Here is a 14,232-nt window from a genome sequence, read left to right on the forward strand (position 1 = left end):
AATATGCGTAACGTGCCTGATAGAGAGCCTAGAAGTAAGGCAGTACAAATAGAGAATCTTACACAAAAATTTAGTGGGGACGGGGATATGAGAAAGCATATTGAAGTGTTTGAACAAATATGCGATTCTCAAGGAGAACACAATGACCTACATAACAGCAATGCTTTAAGCCTAACCTTAAGTGGGAAGGTTGGGGATTGGTATAGAACCCTAAGGGTGGAAGAAAAAACGATTTACCCTACTCTTAGGAGACTGTTCTTAAAAGAATACATACGAGAGGGAGTACTTTGGGGTGTAGCCTCTCAACTCCAAAAAGCCCAACGAGAGGAAGAAGAGTCAGTGAGAGACTTTATAAGTCGCTTGAAGCATTTGAATTCTTGTTGTAATCCAAATGAGTGCTTCAACAATAACCAATTGCTTGATACATTCATTAGGGGATTACGACATGAGGATATCTACAATGGCCTAGTCATTAGAGGTATCACCACTTGGGAAGCAGTCACCACCAATGCGATTCAATTGGAGGATAATCTAATGATTCAAGGAGAAAGAGTGTCTGTTGAGACTAAATCTATTAGCTCGCAAGCATCAGGGCATCAGTCAATGACCCTAAAGCCTATTGCTAAGGAGCCAAAGATATCTGAGATGACTTTAGCAGATCTCACCAAGGCTATTCAAGAGAGTCTTAGAGACAATCGTGCTCCGCAAAACAATCATATGTATCCAAGAAGGGAGCAGCAATGGTGCTCAGTATGCTATGGACTGCATAGTACCAGTGAATGCCCTACTTTTAGAGTAAAATTCAATGGGAACTGCAATGCATGTGGAAGGTATGGTCATCAAGCTAAGGATTGCATAGTATTTAAGCATACGATGGCCAATAGACCAACCTTAGCATGGACAGACACACCTAGAGTGCCTGCATTGATGCCGGCCCCACCTCTTGAACAAACATCACAACATATGGTCCCTAGGGCCCAAAGTGTTGTTCAAACAACACCCTTACCACCTCCAGTGCTAGGACAGCAACCACCACATCCGAGAATCTTACAACCTCTAGTGCTAGTTCAAAGACCAACATACGGACTGGTGATGACCCCGTATATATGAACGACGCTGAAGAAGATTCTGATTCAGGTGAAACCATGGAGACCAAAACGACCACTAACATAGAAACCAACAAGGAAGATTTTCATGAGCCACAATGGCCAGGATCCAAAAAGAAGATAGGAACTTACCCAAACCCTACAGAGGAGATTGAGCGAGTCAAGCATTTAAGGAGTTTGGTAGAAAATACCCAAAGGGCTCTAGAACCAGCACATAGGAAGATCCAGATTACAGACACCGTGTTCCCTACGCAACAACAACCTCACCAAGTCCATAGACCCTTGGACATACCTAGTGTCATCCAAGAAGAAAGTGACTTAAAGTCATGGGAAAGTGGGCGTACTCACTTCTTGATGGAAAGAATGTTTATAGAGGGACTACCCGATCCTATCGAAGAAATGGAGATCCCATCTTCCCCACGTCAAGGGACTCAAGGCCAAAAGGACAGCTTTTCATGAAAAATCCGCATACATTCGTGCTCATCTATGAGGGAAACGTGCTCAACATACAATATGTCATGCCTAGGAAAAGGGATCACATAAAGATGCTGACCAAAATACAGGAAACTATCACGAATGAAACACTCAAACAATGCATGCGTATCAATCATACGAACACATAATACTTCCGGTAAGGGTTCTTTGGACCTAGGCTCAAGAGCCAAGATCGGTTCTTCCTGAATGATCGAATCGTCCTGTGGGGGTTCTTTGGACCTCGACTCGAAAGCCAAGATCGGTTCTTTGTGATCGATCGAATCTACAACGAGGTTAGCTTGGCTAGAAAAAGCATCAACTAACTCATCATCCTTGTGAACAATCACGTCATCTTCATGCAAATCATCATGCTTGTGAGAAATCACATCTTGATCATGCAAATCATCATGCTCGTGAGAAATCACATCTTGATCATGCAAATCATCATGCTTGTCATTGTCATCCAAATCATTATGCAAATCATCAGCATCCAAATCATCATGCTTATCACTGTTATTCAAATCATCATGAAAATCATTGTCAATCAAATCATCATCATGCTTCACACAATCATGCAAATCCTGTGTGTCTTGCTTTGGAGAAGAAGAGATTGAGAGTTTCCTTTTCCCGATCCTGTTGAATCTGTGCTTGCATTTGAGAAAAGAGTCACAACATCGCTTGCATTCTTGCTGTGGTCTCACGGTCATATTATGCTTGTCTTGCTTTGGCTTCCAAGCGTGCTTGCTCGCTCACACGCCCTATGGCTGCCATTCTTTCTTGGTACTGGCGCTCTATGGCTGCCATGTCTTCTTCGTAGGCTTTTCTTTCTGCTTCTCGTTCGGCATCTCTTGCTTTGTCTTCTAACTTTTTGTCCATCATCCTCTTGTCGAAAGCCTCCATAGGAGTTAGTGCATTCCTTGTCATAGATGGGAAAGAGGGAGGGTCGGAAAAACCTCCTGGTGGGGAAAATTCTTCTTCGCCTCTCTCATGCTCGTCACCTCCAAGCGAAGTATCCATTCCACTTCAAGTGATGATCATTTTGAAGTCATAGCTTCTTGTGGGTTCTTGGGATCTTGGGTTCTTAAGTTCACGAGGAACTTGGGTTCTTGAGGATCTTGAGGTTCTTAAGTTTTCTTTCGCTTGCAGACCGTGTTTGAGAAGGATCTTCTCTTCACCCGAGTTCTACTCTTTTCCGCGGGCGCACCATGAGTGAAAAGAGGCACAAGGGGAGGCTGGACAAGCCCTTCTTTCCTGGGATTCCTGTCACTCTTCAAAAAACACGATTAGGAATCGACACGCCCAAGCGAACTTGGGTTCGTGCGACCGCAACAAGCAAAAAAAAAAAAATTATGTGGTTCTTGTGGTTCTTTCCTTGAGTGATACAGAACACTGCCAAAGCTCTGATACCAATGTTAGGTGCAGCGGAATGAATGTTTGCGCTTTGCTCAAGATGAGTGCTCCGAACTGTGCTCAAGGTTCCTTTTAGTTCTTATGGAAGGGAGAGCCTTCCGTTCTTAACGAAAAGTGCTATGATCACAACAAAGTGAATGGACACTATGCGTGCAAGTGTATGAGACTGAGAGATAGAGAGATAGAGAGATAGAGAGAGGAGAGATACGACACCAAGGACGTTGTAAAACCCTCCTCCGAAGGCCCCACTCTCGTCGGCGAGAGTGGTCTACTTATTGATTGCACAAAGTGGTACAATGACGATGCAATGGACTGATGCAACCTAGGACTATGCCGGTGACGACGACGGTGACGATGACGACGACTTTAGGGCTGAAATCTGTGGTCTTCTATCTGCTGAATTTAGGGATTGTTTCGGTGGCTGAAAATGACTGTTTTGGCTACGTTTTTGAGGGCTGAAAATGGGGATCTTCTGCAATGTCAGGGGGCTGAATCTGCTGTTGTCTTCAAGGCTGAAAACGCTGCTGCAAATTCTCCGTCGAAGGCTGAAAATGAAAACGCTGGCAGATTGGGGAGCGTTAGCAAAAACGCTAGGCAATCTGGGAACTGTTGGCAATGGTAGCAATGCTGAAAACGCAAGGGCTAGGGAGTCTGTGGTTGATGATCAAAACGCCAAGGCTGAGGGTGGGCGATGAGGTATGACCAAAAACGCTATGTACTTGTGGGTACTGAAGGTTTTTTTTTTTCCTGCTGAGAAGGTGCCTGTTGAGCAGGGAGCTCTTGCTGCCTCTTCTGCCATTTAGTGCTAACTTGGGTTTGCTTATATACAAACTTAGCAAAATTGCACCTACCTACTTTTGTTGGGAAGTCACTTAAAAATAATAAGTGAAAAATAGCGAAAATAGGCTAAATGCACTGGAAAATTCCCCTGACTGAATCTGATGGATTCTGAAGGGAATACTGATGATCATGCTGTGTGCAACCGGAGGATATGCATCTATGCTAAGTGACCGGGCATGCATGGTCTACGAATATACTCACAAAAGTGCAAGATCACTTCTAATCTAGACTGACTAGACTGACTGGACCCTGATCATGCTGTAGATTGTCCACGGACACATAGGGTTGGATGTGTCACGTGAAAAGATCCAAATTCAGCCTTGGCGTTTTCGCATTGCAGAACGGCAGATCCACAGCAAGACACAGCAAAAGCCCCAACGTTAGCAGATTCTCCACAGCAGAGACTAGATCAGCCTAATGTTTTTGCATCAACCTGACACCCTCAGCGTCTTTGCAGATCTTCGCGACGGAATCAACCCTAGACTCAGCGTTTCAGTTTTCAGCAATCAGACATCGCAGGAGGACCCCCGAACCTTGCAGATCTCACCTTCGCGCAACAGATCCTCGCCGCACGGTCAGATCCCGCAAAGTTTGCAGTTTCAACCCGGAAAACGTAGATTTCAGCATCTGCGTTTTCAGCGCGTCGTCGTTGCATCGTCGTCATTGCTTTCATCACCGACATAGAGTCAGAATTCAACAGATAAAGATTTGCAGATTTCAGCCCTTACCATTCTCAGATTTCAACCCGTCTCATCGTCGTCCTCATCGTCGGCAATTCCAAGCATTGTAGAGATTTGTGTAATCATAAGTAGACTGCTCTCGCCATAGAGAGTGGGGCCCTTGGAGGAGGGTTGACAACTTTCTAGTGTCGTATTCTTCTCTCTCTATCTCTCAGTCTCAACACCTTCATTCACAATGTTCACCACTTAGTTTGTTTCCATTGCACTCTCTTACTAAAGGGATGGAAGGCTCTCCCTTCCGTAAGTAAAAGGAATCCTTCAGCACAGTGCAGAGCACTCATCTTGAGCAAAGTTCAACATTCACTTCCGGTGCACCTTACAGTTGCATTGTCAGGGGTATTTAGGGCACGAGGACTTTTACATCATGTCCTTGGAAAGGTGTGACGTCCTCTTAGGAATCCCTTGGTTCCACAAGAACAGCACTATGGTCGATTATAGGGCAAGGAAAGCCATCTTGAAGAATGAGAAGGGCAAGGAGATTGTACTTGATGTAAAACTCAAGAGCAAGTCTGCCCCACTTGTATCGGCTTCGATCGTTTCCAAATTAATGAAATCTAGTCTTTTTGTTTACTCGATCTTCTTGAAAGTATTGAATGACAATCAAAGGTCAAATATGTCAGACCTTGAAAAGGAACAACACAATTTTTTGCGAGCTAGGCTGACTGTTTCTCTGAAGGCCTATGCAAGTTACCTCCTTCACGTCCTGAAGATTACACGATTGACTTTGATTCTCGGTAGTACACCACCGAACTGGCCACCTTATCGAGTTAGCCAAGCCCAAAATGAAGAAATAATGAACCAAGTAAAAGAACTTCTTGAGAAGGGTCTCATCTTGCCAAGTACTTCACCATTTTGTTCTCCTATGTTGTTGGTTTTAAAGAAAGATGGATCTTGGAGAATGTGCATTGACTATAGAGCTCTCAATAAAATCACCATCAAGAATAGATTCTCTATCCCTAGGATCGATGATATACTAGACAGACTTTAGGGCTCTACTTGATTTAGTAGAATTGATTTGAAGAGTGGTTATCATCAGATCCGAATTGCTCCTAGGGATGTCTACAAGGCAGCTTTCAGGACGACTTTTGGTATGTACGAGTATTTGATGATGCCCTTTGGTCTCACAAATGCTCTGGCTACATTCAACCATATGATGGATAGGATTTTCAGAGAGTATTGATCATTTGTGGACATCTTTTTCGACGATATCATCGTCTTCTCCAAGAGTGAGGTAGACGATGCCCAGTATACGATGGAGAATGACTTTCCATCAAAATCTTTGGCCGTAACTGTTTAGTAACGCATAACTTTCCATGCATCATGAGAAAGTCATTCTTAAGCATGTAGTGCTCATGATGTTGCCCATCAACAAACTAATCATAAATCCTTGCAAAATTTGAATCTTCAGCATATTGTGTCTTCATTTCGTCTAGTTCACAATGGTACGGAATTGACACTATCGAAATTTGGGGCTTTCGTAACAACGCATCAACCACCACGTTCTTTTTCTCTTCCACATGTACAATCTAAAAATGAGATGTTTGCCCATCGCAGGTTTCTCAAACAACTTCGTTTGTGTGAGAAAGTATCGCAAGGTTTGATGATTTGTTTAGACAATGACATCAGCCCCTAGAAGAAAGTGTTTCCAACTAATGAGGGTGTGAATTACTACCAATAGTTCTTTCTCATAAACTTTCAAGTTCCTTTCGGTTTTCAAAAGAATTCCGCTCTCATATGCGACTACTCGGCCATTCTGCATTAGAACTGCCCCAAGATTGTGGCCACATGCATCACACTAAACCACAAAAGGTTTCGAAATATCTGGCAAAATGATTACCAGATCTGAAGTCAGCTTCTCTTTCAAGTGTTTGAAGGCTAGAATTCATGGTAAGGATTGAATAGAGACCAAATAGCATGGCATAGACGTGGTAGCCTCCAACCACTGCAGTTGTTCTTCGTCGAACCCGTCATGTGGAATAGGCTGTTCCAAGTTGAGAGAACTATGATAAACTACTCCTTCGAGTCGAATGGGTTTCATTGAGCAGTCAGGATTATGTATCCACATGGCGTCGTTTTCCCAATCATGAAGTGCTTTAGTGTGTCGCAGCCATGGTCTACCAATGAGCAAAGGAAATCCTCCCTCAACCTGGGGAAGACGAACCACAACAAAATCCAAGCTAAGGGTGAAGTCGTGTACCTGCAGAGGCACCTTGTCCACTATGCCTCATGGGTAGATTGTCCTCTGGTCGCCAACATAACTGTGAAGGGAGCAGGGCGGATAGGATATAGACCTAAACCCAACAGAGTGAACTCAAGCATCATGATGCCAGATCCACCATCGACTAGACAATGGAGAATTGGCGCCCTAGAATAGATACAGTGAGACGAGGACTCCTGTAATCAGTGAGGGGAGCAGTGGGATAGGAAATTATGTAGGACTCTAAGGGCTTCACTAATTGATTGACAGTCAAAGGGGTTGAGGCATTCTTCTATCGGCCAGCTTAACATCAAGATGTTGGCACGTTTGTAAGATCATGTTTAGTATGCCAAAAAGTCCAATTTGACAGGCAAAAGAAACCGGGATTGTTGCAGCCATTGCCGATCCCTGATAGGCCATGGGAAAGCATAGCGATGGACTTTATCTTGGATCTTCCAAGAACACAAACATGCAATGATGGGATTTGGACTATCATTTGTAGGTTCAGTAAGCAGACCCATTTCATTCCTGTTAGGAAGAAGATAAAGCCAGAAAACAAAGAATTATAGCCTGTTGTGTTTTTCTGCAGGTTTAGGGTTTCGCACCTAAACTACAAATTAGCAGAAGGGGAGCCTTGGGATGCATGTACAGGATTTTGGGCACCCAACAATGGAAAACCAGGGAATTACAGCACGCTGAAATTCCATTACAGCTCATCGGAAAGCTTCCAATATGCCAAGGGAAAGTGTCCTAGAGGTGTACTTTTGACCTATAGGGGTTTTGGTATCGTTATGTTGCCGAAATTGGGTCAAAAACCTGCAATTTCAGCCCTCGCCAAGTTTGGACAGCTTTGTGAGACTTTGATCTATGTGTCTAGATCGTTTCTTCTTTATTGAATAAACAAATGCCGAGAGGGGCCCCAATCTTTGGGGCCTACAAGGTGTCGATCTTTGTGGGGCAGTGACATTCTAGTCGTTGGACGGATGTGTGTTCTCTTTTCTTCTCAGTTCTGTGTGTAAAGTTAACAGGTAATTGAATTAGTACCGCCCTCTACTGTGTACAAGCCGGTTATACTGACCCACATATATCTGGCTTGCTCATCTCTCCGAACATTACAAATGAGGGGTTGAAGCTCCTCCCTGAATAGGACTGCCATACCCCCTAACCCCTGTCTTCTATGCGTTGATCTCACATCCTACCTACAAGTAGTCTCCCAGTGGTATCCTGTCACTATAGGTAATGTGCCGCAATGATTCTTATGCGTTTTCGAGTAAAAAATTAATGTCTCTTCCCTTAAAGCTATCCTCAAATGCGCCTACATCTAGCTTCATCAATCCGTTACAATTCCATGCTGCCATTTTAAGGTCGGTCCCATAGGTCTCGCACCGTCATGCAGTGCGTTTTTCCAACACCAGTACTCTCCCTCCTCTATAGAAAACAATTTTCCCTTTTTCCCTTGCCGCCTTGATCTCGGGCACCAGCTCTTGCATGTGTGTTACCTATGTTAGAGTGAGATCATCACCCAAAAATATCCCAGTTTGCTTGTGTGTTGGTCTATTCTTCAAGAATTCCTTCCTAGCTTCCAACGTAGGGAAGCGTATAATGAGTGCTCTTTCCTTGGGACTTCCTTTCTCATCACTTCCCTTCTTGCCAACTCTCCAAGCAATTGTGTGTGGGTTGAGAAATACCCATGCGCTTCAAGAGCTCCTCTACTTTTCCAGTGTCTTTGAGACCTGTAACACGCACATGAAGGGCTCTAGTCTCTCTCTTTTGCTCCTCTTCAATTGTCATATTGATGATAGTGGATGTCGGTGTGGCTTCATGCATCTATCTTTTCCTTTCTTTGCATCCTCGGTCCACTTTTCAGCTTTATCAACCTTCTCTCGTGTTTTGAATAGGTGCTCTGCCCATGAAGAGGTTGTTCATGCCTTTTGCTCTTGCTCTTTTTGTAGAGTTTTCACCTGCTCCTTAATGCTTTCGAGCTCCTTTATCATTGAGGGTTGGTTTTCTCCCTCCTTTGCGGGGGTATTTTTGCAAGTTGCGAGGTCTCCCTTAAGTGCTTTGATCAATGCATCTTTTTCATTCATTTGTTCTTCCATTTTGATTTCCAAGATTCAAACACAGCAAGTGCATCCTCTAATCTTTTTTGCATCACACATTCCATTACATTCACTTCTGCCCTCACAATTTTTTGCATTTGGGCCTTCAATGATGTGTACATCTTGTCACGCTTACTAAGCATCTCTTTGTCCAATTCTTTCCTCATATCTGCATACATAGCTTTTTTGTAAGTCTCCGCATTTGCATACATCTCTTATTCAATGTCACCCCTCAAAAGGCTCAGCTCAGCCTTAATCATCACCTATACCTTCTTAAACATTAAGTCATCTTTGACTCTAGAAAGTTTCTCTGCTCTCACGGAACTTGGCGATAGTGTGCCCTCTCAAATCCTCCGCCTAAATGTCGCTTTCGATTTAGGCGGGGTTGCAAAGATATCGTCATCCCCGAGGTGGTTGATTGGTCCATCCTCAGGCACCTCGTGTGAGGCTTCTGCCCTGCTGTTGCTGCCTCATCCAACCTGTCTTTTGTTGCCTCACGTGACTTGTTGGCACCACAGAGCAATGCCGAGCTGCCTTGTTGAAACCTGTGTACTCCCCCACAACTTGCGTAGCCCCCACAAGGTGTTCCCCCACGATTAGCACGGCCATGTGGAGCCTGTTCTCTCACACGCTTGCGCTGCCTGTCCCCTGTCGTACCTGGCTGAGAAAGAGAGAGAAATGAAATGAAATGATATGAAATGTTATATTAAACGTCTTCAAAAGGCCAAAATGACCTATGAGACCGAACTGATCTTGGTGGATCTAGATGCTTTTATAGCATGTTTGTCTTGTGATTTCTTTTGGTGAGGCCTAGGGCCTTTAAATAAATGTGTTGGGCTCTCTCTCTGGCATTCTAGCAGAGCAGAGTCACAGAGTTGTACCTTGTTAAAGCAATATAAAGAAATACTGAGAGGGGCACCACAGTTTGGGGCCAATGCAGTCTGGAAGTGGAACTCTGCCACGCCGTTTCTCATGTGGATTCTCTCTCTTTCGATTCATTTGTTTTGAAGTGCTGAAAGTCTGTTCCAGTCTGTTCTTTTTAGTTGGCATGTGGTGCTCGTTCCGTTACAGATCTAGATGGGGAAACTCAAGAGATGGCTTTCAAAACTCTAACAAAGTACGCAAAGCACAATGTCAATGCTGTCGCCGGTGCTTGGTTGAAAAAGAACCCAGCATTGAAACTGAAAAGAAAATAGGTGCTGATTGAATAGGCTAAATAGCAAGAATTTCACGAGTTGGTTCTCCTTAAAATAGGTATCTTGCCTTTGAGCCGTTGTGAGGGTCGAGGTTGCCTAGGCACATGTGACGGTGGTAACACTGTCAGTCCGGATGAGGCTACCGTTTGATACAGCCAGCTAGGTATGTACTTCTCTTGATGGGGTGCACCCTCAAGAGAATCCTCCACATCATCGAAGTCTTCCTCTAAACTTGCATGATCTAGGGAGTATACTGGCTGCTATGGAGGTGAAGCTTGCGCATGAATAGCTGGTGTTTGTGGTGTAGCAAGTGCAAGAGGCAAAAGAAAAGTCCCTAGAGATGTCCCCTTTTAGGTGGCAATGGTCTCACCGACATAGTTACCAGGAACGGGAAACCGGAACGGGAACGGGGAACAAAATGCCATTCCCTGTTACGGGTACTCGCGTTTGAAACACAGAACTGGAACTTGGAATGGGAACGGGGAACGGAGACCTGAAAACGGCCATTCCCTGTTACTATGCTCACCGAACACATCACGACTCGTCGTAGTAGCCCTGGTATCTGGATCATGAAGCTGGAGAAGGTCATCCTTGTTTACTTAGGATCCAACTTCGTCCACCTCTCCTTTGGAACATGTAGAAAGTCTGGACACCCAAACACTTTGAAGTGTGCCATTGAGGGCTTGCGTCCGAGTAAGCTTGAAATAGGGTTATATCCTCCAAAGCGGGCAATAGGTAATATGGAGTGCTACAGAGAAAGCCTCTGTCCAAAACACTGGTGGAAGGGAAGCGTGGTCAAGCATTGCTCGATCATGATAGTTGCAAAGTACTTGGAGCCAAGTTGCACACATGTTTGTTTTTAATGGCAAACATCCATCCAAAAGTTCCATTCTTCAAAGCTTTCCTCTCCTTTTTATCGAACATGAGTCACAAATGTCTAAAGGGAAGCTTGAGACTTCTTTATGGTAATTGTGTTTATGAAACGACTAACCTTTGTTGTTCCTTTTTCTTTGGTCTTTTCTTTTGCATTTATTGTTTTGAGATTCCTTGGATTTGCCTTTACCTTCAACAACCAACTTCTTGGAGAGGTCGTGTTTTACTAAACATTTCTCTCCAACATGACCTTTCTTTCCATAATTGCTTATGACGAGATCCTTTGGAATCTTCTTTAGGTGCAGAAACTTTGCTGGCTTTAAGCTCCTATGCAAATTTACTCTTTCCTTTGTTGTTTCTTTAATTCTGAGCAACAAGAGCATTGCCTTGCTTGTTCTCTCTTAATAAGAGAGAGGAACTCAAAAGGATGTAATGGTGTCTCAGATGTGCTCAAATGATGAAGGAGGCTTACAAAGTAGCTTGTGCGACGGATGGCTGTTCGCTTGAGTGCATACATATGCTTTGGCTTAAATTATTGATGTAGGTTTTCATGATTGCTTTTTATGACCTTGTCGAATTGTCTTATCCACGTGGATGGCCTCAAAAAGCTTCGCTTGTTTTGGGATGACCTTAGATCACTTACGTAAAGATGGTTATGCTTTGTCAGCTCTGCCTAATGGTGCACAAAGGTGCCAAACTAAGATCATCTAGGCTTTCCTTGAATTAGCCGCAGCATGTTCACATCGCACACAGAAGTGGTGTGCATGTGACATTTGATTGCAGTCACTATTTTGCGGGAAATCTTTGGATAAATTAGCCCAAGGTGAACCTGATGACTGTATTATGAATGAAGCTTTCAAGTTGCAGTTTTAATAGAATGACATTGACTCAGCACTCTCCTGCAATCGGACTCACAAAATAATCTTAGATTACAACCCGGATTGCATGCAAACCGTATGATTCGTTGGTCTCTAAATTTGCATGAACTTATAGCTGTTCATAAGCCATTTGTGGGCACCATTTAACACAAATGGCAATATTTAGCGGACATCTTTCTATAAGTTAGCACAAGGTGACTCATGACTATATGAATGCAGCTTTCAAGTTGCAATTTTGTTGTAATGAAATTGATGCAGCTCTGATAATCTTAGATAAGAATATTGATTTGATGCAAATTGTTACATTTATTAGTCTCTAAATTTCCAAAACGTTCTGGCACTTACAATTTCCATGTTTATCAGCAATGGCAGGTTTTACGTCCATAAAGTGGATAATTTTAACTTTTCTTGGCATCTCGCTTCAAAGCTTAGGGCTCTATTTTTTTGTGATGGGCTTCTTTCCAGTGAAGCCAGCACTGAAGGGCAACAGGTACGTGTTTTCTTGCACAAATTTTCAGTCTTATATTTTAAAATTTTGCTGCTTTGATGTCGTGTTAATCTCTTTTCCTCACTCTTTTTGTTACAGTGGCATCGAGAGCTTAAATTTTGACTGCTCTTTGGAACTTGTCGTGGATGCAGGAGGAACAACTCCCTCTTTCTTGGTATTTTTTTTTTCAAATATTTTTGTAGGTTGTGGGTTGTGGGTGGCGTGCTAGGGTACATGTGTATCTAAGCAGTTTGGAAATGCTAGGGTACATGTGTATCTAAGCAGTGCTACGACTGCAATGCTAGGGTACATGTGTATCTAAGCAGTTGAGGCTTACTGCGTTCTGTTGCTTGGCTTGTTAATTTAATGGCTCTAACCTATGATAAAGGTAGGTGTCGTGATTTAGTTCACTTGTTATTTGGGGTAAACCAACTGCCACTCTGTGCTTTGTTATAAATTTCCCGACAGTGTGATCAAACTGGTACTTGTTCAAGCAGTCAATGCTTGTGCAGAAAAGTTGACAAAGCAAGTCTGTTTCACTTTTTTGAGAGGTTGCTGTTGTTCTCTTTGTGTCAGGAAAAGCTTGGGGTGCAGCCACAGTTTGATCGCATTGTTCTGATGGTAACTGTCTCTATCTGAAGGATTCATGGATCAATGCACATCTATGCGATGCGTTTATACATTCACACTTGTTTTCTTGCTAGACCTCTCATCTGTTAAGACTTTTAGACTTGTGGTGGCAGAAACATTCCAATCTTATGAATTGGCCAACGGGGTTCGGGAAGTGTGATGAATCCGTAAATTCATTAATGACTGCAATTGCACGATTCTGTTCTCTTGTTTGATCTCTGCATTTGAATAGCTGGTTAGTGGGACATAACTTCTGAAAATAGTTGGGAAGTGTTGAAAGGTGTATGGTGGAGCCGTTAAACATTGTCAAATTGATGGATTTCATGTCTTCAGAAGTTAGAACCACCATCATGTCCAAACTATATAAAGATCCCGAGCTAGTCTCAGCCCTTCGAGCCTTCCTCAATGGAGAACTGAAGTTTGGGCTACCACAATTTGCATAGATGGATGGAGCTGGGGAGATGCCAATAGAGGAGGAATACATAGATCCACAACCGAACCTAGATGAGAACCTTGTTATAGAAATACCTATTAACAAGTTGGGACAATACTTTGAGGGTGATGAATCTAATGCGACTATACCAATCACTACTAAGGGATTAACTGTGAAGGGAATCCTTGATGGTGGCGCTGGGGTTAGAATTGTGACTAAAAATTGCTGGGAAACTATGGGAAGACCTCACCTTGCGACCACAACCATAGTAGTGAAGATGGCCAATGGGTCTATTGTTAAACCTATTGGGATGCTAGAAGATCTCAAGATCAAGGTCTTTGGACATAAAATAAGGATTACCTTTATTGTTATGGATTTCTCCAAACACACTATGACATCGAAGATGATCTTAGGACGTCCTTTCATGAGGGAAGCAAAAATGGTGCATGACTGGTCTAAAAACCATGTCTACTTGCAGTTCCAAGATTCTGTCATTCGAGTGGATCTTGTGACGGGTCGACCACATCCTCTAGGAAACAGGTTTATAATTGATCATAGATCTGACACCACAGTTCACTCGGCCCCATTGCAGTATTGTTACACGTGTAAAGCGGACATTGATGTTGGGAAAGATTCTCCTTATATGGATGTACTACCTGGGATGACTGAGTCGGACAATGTGGATTGGGTCCACCTAGCAGCAACCATAGACACTTGGGGAAATAGGGGGACGACTTGGGTAACACCTGAGGGGGATGAAATACCACCACTTGTACCCTTAAACATGCTAGAAGCAATGCATATAGCTTCTGATGATCTACAAGATGATAGTTTGACTGGCATTGAAACTAGTAGCGCCTCACAAGACT

General features: G+C 43.4%; 1 long non-coding RNA gene across 1 annotated transcript; it reads left to right on the top strand.

The window, feature by feature from the left end:
* Positions 1-12,210: 12,210 nt before the first annotated feature.
* LOC147431488 (uncharacterized) lies at positions 12,211-12,924 on the top strand. The gene is made up of 3 exons (XR_015185731.1): positions 12,211-12,303; positions 12,400-12,475; positions 12,877-12,924. It is a non-coding gene; the product is annotated as an uncharacterized LOC147431488 (long non-coding RNA).
* Positions 12,925-14,232: the final 1,308 nt, after the last annotated feature.

Source organism: Adiantum capillus-veneris, chromosome 21, assembly GCF_014529385.1.
Source record: "Adiantum capillus-veneris isolate H3 chromosome 21, ASM1452938v2, whole genome shotgun sequence".
Lineage (NCBI taxonomy): Eukaryota > Viridiplantae > Streptophyta > Polypodiopsida > Polypodiales > Pteridaceae > Adiantum > Adiantum capillus-veneris.